This window comes from Macrotis lagotis, chromosome X, assembly GCF_037893015.1.
Source record: "Macrotis lagotis isolate mMagLag1 chromosome X, bilby.v1.9.chrom.fasta, whole genome shotgun sequence".
Classification (NCBI taxonomy): Eukaryota; Metazoa; Chordata; class Mammalia; order Peramelemorphia; family Peramelidae; genus Macrotis; species Macrotis lagotis.
The window spans coordinates 156,066,249-156,073,437 of NC_133666.1; positions in this window are offsets into that span (position 1 = coordinate 156,066,249).

Sequence of the window (7,189 nt, forward strand, 5' to 3'; positions counted from 1 at the left end):
CTTCAAGTCACCATTGATGATGGGAACAAGAAAAGAGAAATCTCTTATCCCTTGCTTAACTCCACAAGAGGGATATAATGGCAAAAATCTCAAGAACTGAGTCTCTTCTGGATTAGCATAACCAGGGTTGGTTCTCTTGTTTCTAAAGTCCTAATCTCTCCCAGTTACCCATGTATTTAAGTAGACAGGAAAAAAGGAATGAAGACAATTCATAAATGGCAAGTCCACTGTGTCTGACAATTGCTTTCCTCTGAAATGCTCTAATTTATCCAATACATATTTTGTCTGCACATTGTTTGGAGGTTGTTTTTGTCCATTAAAATGTAAGCTTCTTGAGGGCAGGGTCTATTTTTGTCTTTATGTGCTCATTGTTTAGCACTGTGCCTGGTAGTGGTTGTGCATGATAAATATTTGTTGATTAATCCCTTTCCATATGCAAATGTTGTCACTCAAAGTTGGCAAGAAACACTGTCTTATATTTAAGGCTCTCTGTTATTTGTTCCTCATATCCTGAAAATAGAGGCACTGAAATCTGAAAAGGTCTTTTTACTCCCCACACTGTAGTTCATAAAGCTGATTAGAGAACTCAGATGATGAAATCTTCCACCAACATCTGTTCCACTACCTATAAATATTTGGGAGTAGGGGGAGCTGCCCCTCTCGATCTCAATTGCTAGTCACACACACACACACACACACACACACACACACACACACACACACACACACACACACACACAAAATAGCAGAAGTAATGAGGTGTTAATTTCAAATTATTTCTTTTTAAGAATTTACCTTTCTTTATGGAATTAAAGAAACACTGTGGTTTGGCTGAGCAAACAAATTACTCTTGCCCCTAAGGACTTTAAATAGATTAATTCTTAAGGGAGGAAAGTAGGCCAGACTTGAAGGAGTTTAGTCTGAGATCTTGCAAAGTCAATCACTAAAGTAGAAGCAGTTTGAGGGACTCCACAAGTTAAGTTTACTTAACTCTAGGATAAGTGGCCAATTAGCCAACTGGAAAGGGTGGTCTCTAGAGATAGATGGTCTCTTTAGGGCTAATCCTACTTCAGCACTATAGATAGAAGATAATTTTGAAGAAAAGGTAACAGAAGCAGGGGAGGGAAATGGAGAGGAGGTATCTCAGAAAGGATTCATAAAGAAGGTAGTGTCTGAGTTAAACCTTGAAGAACACTAGAGATTAATTTGACTGAACTGTAATGTGCGTGAATATGAGAGTAATGTGTAATAATGTTGTGAAGAGAATTTAGAACCAGGTTGTGAAGGACTTTAAAAAGACAAACAGGAATTTAGATTTTATTCCAGAGATAATAGGAATTCAAATTTAATGAATAAGGGAATGAAATTGAGTCTTGGGTGTTTCAATGCATTTTGTAATATAAATGGAATTTTTCTATCATTTCCTATTTTTTCTTAGTGCTACTGCATATTTTTGTATATTTATTGTGTATCCTGCCATTTTCTTGTATCAAGAATACCATTTAAAGAATTTTCCATTTCACTTTCAAAAGGGACACATAAGGGGCAGCTAGGTGGTACAGTGGATAGAGCACTGGACTTGGAGTCAGGAGGACCTAAGTTCAAATCTGACCTCAGACACATAATAGTTGCCTAGCTGTGTGACCTTGGGCAAGTCACTTATCCCCATTTCCTTAAATAAATAAGTTTTTTAAAGTGACAAATAAGATTGGTTCACTGCAAAGGGGAAACAAAGAGAATTGGACTTGATGTGTAGCAATCATAAGAAGTTAGAAAGTAAGGAAGAAACAGTAACTGATATTGCAGGCTTCTGATGTTATTATTGTTGGGATTTTTAAATAGGCATTATCTTCAGGGGGAAATTGTTTCCTTTTAATGGTTATTACTTTATTTGGTACATTTAAATGTTAAGGATGGAATCTAGATTAAAACTCACCTCCTCCCTCTGCTGTCTAGTGCTATTTGTTTTTGCAAACAAGATTTAAGGAATGATGGGGGAATAAGAACATTCCTAGTTGTATAAATGTGATTATTGAGTTATCCTTTGCAATTTTTGGTTGTGTGTTAGAATTCATCTATGAAATTTTTTTTGTTGGTTGAATAAAGAGATATTAAGCTAAAATTAGAATTTAAAATTCTAGATCACTTATGTTCAAAAATTCTACTTAAAAAAAAAAACCCTTGGATAACCTCCAGAGAAGAAACATTTTATAGTTGTTTCTCCAATTCATAAATAAGACTAATTCCGTAAACTCACTTATAAGGCATTTGGTAAGCCAAAGTACATTATCATAAGACAATTTTTATAAATTGTACTCAGCTTCTCAGACTAACCCACAAAATCCTGTTACAAATAATAATATTGCTGAATTACATTTATTAAAAATAAAAACATATTTCTGAGAACAGAGAACCCATAATGCAGAGAGAGGAGAAAGAGATTTTCCCTTCCTCTTTCTTGGAAACTCAAAGACCAGCCTTGAACTGAAAATTTGCAAGTTTGTCTTATGCCTTCCCTACCTCCCAACTTCCTCCATAATATATAAATATAGGATGAGGGAAGTAAAAATAACAGAGAGATTGATTGAAGAAATTGGAAGTATTTAGCACTTGGGAGAGATGATTTAGGAGAGAAATGATAACATCATTCAAACACTACAAAGACAATCATGAGTGAGAGAAATTAATTTTTTTCAGTTTGAATCCAGAGGGCAGAACCAAGAGCAAAAGTTTAAGAAATACTGGTTTGGGTTTGATGTGAAGAAAAATTTCCTAATAATTTGAATTTGTGAGACTTTGGGAGGGAGGGAGTTCATCATACTAGAGATCTTCAAGCACAGTATAGCTGATAGAAATTAGGTATATTAAGGAAGCAATTCTTGCTCAGGATGGGTTAGAAAGTCTATGAGACTTCTAGCCTTCCAATTTTTATGTTCTAAGACTCTATATTTCATATGTACAAGGTCCTATTCTAGAGGTTGGAGGATATGGAGATGAATAAGTTGTAGTTAAATATTTTTAAAAGATATGGTTCCTGTTTTGTTTTTTAAAATTTATAGACTAATAGGGAGGTAGTATTGCCATGCAAATAATAATAATATGAAATAGAATATTCATTCTGAGATGAGACTAGGGTGAACAATGAGGGAAGAATGAATTCCTGTTTTTAAGAAAACAAGCACAGGGATAGCTAGGTGGTGCAGTGGATAGAGCACTGGCCCTGGAGTCAGGAGGACCTGAATTCAAATCCAGCTTCAAACACTTAATAATTACCTAGCTATGTGACCTTGGGTGAGTCTCTTAACCCCCATTGCCTTGCAAAAAAAACCAGAAAGAAATTACATAGTCAAAGAATTTTGATTGAAATTGGTAAAGATGGGTAGATCATATAAGACAATAAAATTCACCACTGTCATCTTCATAGAGTTTAAGCACTAAGAACAATCTATTTGCCCAGCAGTTCAAGACCTAGGAGGTCACTAGAAATTAACTTAGTGGTTATAATAATGGCAAGAATTCATTTTACTAACTTGATCTCATGCTCAAAAATGGAAACAAAACAGGATGATGTAGAATAATTGCTTTATATGAAAATAAGAAACAGACCCTAACTCCTTACTACCTCTCCCCAAAAGAGAATGGTCTTCCCTTCTAATAGATAAGTTTATTCAATCAAAAACAAACCCATATTTGACTATGTCTAAAAATATATCTTATTCTGTTCCTTTGTCCACCTCTCTGCCAACAGCTTTCTGCAGTTATAATTGACCATTACCATTCTCAAAATTTATGTCCTCCAAATTTATTTTCCTTTACAATTTTATAGTCATAAATTATTTACCTGTTTAGGCTCACTTTATTCTGCAATAGATCATTATCCAGTTTTCTCTAACTGTCCCTTTTATCATTTCTAATCATTCAACAAGTATTTAAGTGTCTATTAAGTTGCCAGACAATGTACTTGACACTGTCAGTACAAGTACAAAGAATGAAACAGTCCCTGCTTGCAGTGTGCTTATTATGCTTTAATGTGAGAGCTAAGTACACATAAAAGTATAAATAGTATAAATATAAAGTTAATAAATACAAATATATACAAAACTGTTATATAATTTGTTCATTCATTTCCCTATTAATAGGCACCTACTTTATCTCTTTTTCTTTACCACACAAAAACTGCTGCCATAAATATTTTCACATTCCACGTCCTTTTTTTTCTTTGGTCTCTCTGAGGTATAAGCAATATCACAACTCATGAATTTGTTAGCTTATTTATTTTATTAATGTCATTCTCTTTGATGAAATTATTGATTGTTTTTATGATATGTTGTTTGACCCATCTATTCTTTAGTATTATATTATTTAGTTTCTAATTATTTTTAATCTCCCTTTCCTTGGATCTTCATTAAATGTAATTTTTATTGCATCATGATCTGAAAAGGATGCATTTAACATTTCATTTTGTCATTTGACTGTGAGTGTTTTGTGCCCTTATAATATCAGTTTTTGAGTAGATGTCATGTAATGCTGAGAAAAGGGTACATTCCTTTCTATTGCTATTAAATTTTCTCCAGAGATCTATCATATCTATCTTTTCTAAAATTCTATTTATCAGGGCGACTAGGTGGCACATTGGATAGAGCACTGGCCCTGGAGTAAGGAGTACCTGAGTTCAAATCCATCCTCAGACACTTAATAATTACCTAGCTGTGTGGCCCTGGGTAAGCCATTTAACCCAATTGCCTTACAAAAACTAAAAAAAAAAAAAAAAAAAAAAGATTCTATTTATCTCCTTAGCTTCTTTATTATTTATTTTGTAGTCATATTTATTTAGTTCAGAAAGAGGGAAGGTTGAGGACCCCACTAGAGTATAATTTTACTCTCTAATTCTTCCAGTAAATTGTTTAATTTGTCCTTTAGAATTTTGGTTGCTATAGAATTTAGGGCATATATGATTTGTATTGATATTACTTCATTGTCTATTGTACCTTTTAGTAACATATAGATCTCTTTATTGTCTCTTAATTAGATTTGATTATATTTTTGCTTTGTCTGAGATCATGATTACTAACCCTAGTTTTTTTTTTTAATTGTTATACCTTTTTACTTTTACTCTGGCTGTGACTCTCTGTTTCAAATAAGTTTCTTGTAAAGAACATATTGTAGGGTTTGGGTTTTTAATCCACTCTGCTATCTGCTTCTGTTTTATGGGTTCATTCTATTCACATTCAAAGTTATGATTATTAACTATGTATTTCCTTTCATCCTATCTTTCCCTTGTTTATACTTTGTTCTTTCTTTCCATTTGCCTGTCTCTCCTCACCAGTTTTCAAAATTTTCTTAATTTTTTGCAAAAGTAGACAGAAGTCTGCAGGGTCACATGCCTCTTGATTAACTGGGTGAATACTGTATTCAAAGCTGAGTAACTTGCAATAAGGTTATTCCTCTGACACCTCATTTCAGTCTTTGGCAGAAGCAGGGCTACATAATGAATATTGAGAATTTTAAGACTGAAACAGCAAGCAGGTGATTCTGTAAAAGAGATATAAATATTAGTAGTTAATAATTACTTAAAATATTTCAATAATAGGCGACTGGGAATCATTTCTGATTCACTAGAAATAAGAAACTATTTGAATTGTCAGAATCCCATTTGTACTATGCATATTTGGGCTACATATCCACAAACAAAGAAGTAAAATATTGACTTTAGAAACAGCCAACCAGAATTAGAACATAATGCAATTTCAGCAGCACAAACTTATAAACACAAATAAGGAAAAAATTGAAAGGGAACATGGAAAAAATGATGGGTTTATGACTATATGTATGATTTTTATTCACAATTATTAGAGCTAGAAGAAACATGGAGAGATAAACTAGTCCAACTGTTCCATTTTACAAATGAAAAAATTGAGACCCCTGAGAAGTGACTCACCAATAGACGCATAATGAGTTATTTGTTTACTTTGTTGTATTAAAGTGTATTATTTTCCTTTATTTTTTTAGTTTTTTTCCCAAGGCAAATGGGGCTAAGTGGCTTGCCCAAGACCACACAGCTAGGTAATTATTAAGTGTCTGAGCCTGGATTTGAACTCAGGTACTCCTGACTACAGGGCTGGTGCTCTATCCACTGTGCCACCTAGCCCACCCCTATTAAGGTGTATTTTGAAAAATCAATAAGTTAATAATATTGAATATTTTTAAAATAAATAAATGAAATGATATAAATTAACATCTGGAAAAGTTATGGGAATGTTTATTCTAAAAAAATTATATATAATTTTGATTTCAGATTTTTCTCAACCAGGTTGTCTTTGAAAGAAACTAAGTGATTAAGATTTTACTATACAAATACAAGCTCAGCATACAATACAAACAAGTAAGACAATTCTTGAGCTTACTGACCTTATGTTCCAATTACGAAAGACAAAATATGATAGGCAGTGCAAATTAGGAGAATGACATTGATAGAGATTGAAAGGAAGTCAAATGGAAAGCTAGTTCTGGATATGAGGAAAGAGTTTACTTATCAGAGTCCAGTATCCCAGGGGCAGAGTCTAATGATCCAAAGTAGGGAGATGGGAATCATGGCCACGAGCAATTGGCATGAAGTGGATGTGGTCAGAGAGTGATTAAAGAAATAGCTTTGGAATCATAAAAACTTGACTTCAATATTGCCTCTGAAACATATAGGCTGTGTGACCCTAGGTAACTCATTTAACTTCTTAGGACTCCGGGCAATGCTCTGACTACTGTATTTCCCCATGTATAAGACACACCCTTTCCCCAATAAATTTGGGGTCTAAAAACTGGGAGCATCTTATACAGTGGTTGTAGATTTTCTTTTACTTGCATTTCCCACTTTTTCATGCTTGCTGTCTTTGCACTCATTGTTTTGCATTTGTTATCTGTATATTAAGTTACTTTTGCCACATTCTGCCCAGAAATGGCTTAGAAAAGATTTTCATATAGTGATGAATTCAAGTTCAAAGTGATCCATTTTGCAAAAGTGAATGGAAAAAGTGCTGCCCTCTTCCGACTGAGAAGACATTCTGAGACTGGCTACGGGAAGAAGAAACCCTAATGAAAATGCCCTGGCAGAAGAAGGCCATGATATAATTTGGGGGTTTCTATGAAGGAGAATACCATCTGTACCCAGAGAAAGAATTGTGGAGTTTGAACAAAG